The sequence below is a fragment of the Salvelinus sp. IW2-2015 genome, linkage group LG28, assembly GCF_002910315.2.
Source record: "Salvelinus sp. IW2-2015 linkage group LG28, ASM291031v2, whole genome shotgun sequence".
In the NCBI taxonomy this organism is placed as follows: Eukaryota; Metazoa; Chordata; class Actinopteri; order Salmoniformes; family Salmonidae; genus Salvelinus; species Salvelinus sp. IW2-2015.
Genome location: NC_036868.1, coordinates 11,636,723 through 11,638,141, shown reverse-complemented (window position 1 = coordinate 11,638,141; position 1,419 = coordinate 11,636,723). Strand labels below are relative to the sequence as shown.

At 43.5% G+C, this 1,419-nt stretch overlaps 1 protein-coding gene across 2 annotated transcripts in view; it reads right to left on the bottom strand.

The window, feature by feature from the left end:
• LOC111954137 (triadin-like) overlaps nucleotides 1-1,419 on the bottom strand; it is a 61,027-nt gene that overhangs the window by 18,591 nt on the left and 41,017 nt on the right. The gene's annotated exons all lie outside the window — the stretch shown is intronic.

The window sequence follows — 1,419 nt, the reverse complement described above, 5'->3', positions numbered from 1 at the left end:
ATTTTCAGTTCTCTCCAGAGATGTTTGATCAGGTTCATGTCCGGGCTCTGGCGGGGCCACTCGTGGACATTCAGAGACTTGTCATGAAGCCACTCTTGTGTTGTCTTGGCTGTTTTCTTTGGGTCGTTGTCCTGTTGGAAGGTGAACTTTCACCCCAGTTGGAGGTACTGAGCGCTCTGGAACAGGGTTTCATCAAGGATCTCTCTGTACTTTGCTCCGTTCATCTTTCCTTCGATCCTGACTAGTCTCCCAGTCCCTGCCAATGAACAATGTCCCCACAGCATGATGCTGCCACCACCATGCTTCACCGTAGGGATGGTGCCAGGTTTCCTCCAGACGTGACGCTTGGCATTCATCGTCGAAGAGTTCAATCTTGGTTTCATCAGACCAGAGAATCTTGTTTCTCATGGTCTGAGAGTTTTTAGGTGCCTTTTGGCAAACTCCAAGCGGGCTGTCATGTGCCTTTTACTGAAGAGTGGCTTCAGTCTGACCACTCTACCATAAAGCCCTGATTGGTGGAGTGCTGCCGAGATGGTTGTCCTTCTGGAAGGTTCTCCCATCGCCAAAGAGGAACTCGAGAGCTCAATCAGAGTGATCATCAGGTTCTTGTTCACCTACCTGACCAAGGCCGCTCTCCTCCGATTGCTCAGTTTGGCTGGGCGGCCAGCTCTAGGAAGAGTCTTGGTGGTTCCAAACTTCTTCCATTTAAGAATGATGGACGCCACTGGGTTCTGGGGGACGTTCAATGCTGCAGAAATGTTTTTGTACCCTTCCCCAGATCTGTGCCTCGACACAATCCTATCTCGGAGCTCTTCGACCTCATGGCTTAGTTTTTGCTCTGACTTGCACTTCAACTGTGGGACMTTATATAGACAGGTGTGTGCCTTTTCAAATCATGTCCAATCAATTGAATTTACCAAAGGTGGACTCCAATCAAGTTGTAGAATCATCTGAAGGATAATCAATGGAAACAGGATGCACCTGAGCTCAACTTCAAGTCTCATACTTATGTAAATATGGTATTTCTGTTATTTATTTTTTATAAATTTGCTAAAATTTATATCAACCAGTTTTTGCTTTGTCATTACGGGGTATTGTGTGTAGATTACTGAGGATTTTTTAAAAAATTTAATACATTTTAGAATGAAGCTGTAACGTAACAAAATGTGAAAAAAGTCAAGGGGTCTGAATACTTTCTGAAGGCAATGTATAACATATACGGTGCCTAGGCATGCGTCACTACTTCACAGGAGAGCCATTTGAACGTAAACTTTAAAAAAAAATCTAAATGTGTTTTTTGGCAGAAATGCCTTCTGGAACATGTGAACTTTCATGTGCCTTAATAACAAACTTGTATGCCATCTGTAAATACAAATACAATTGTTAATTAAGAGCCTAGTTGGTTTAGCCAAGGAAAAA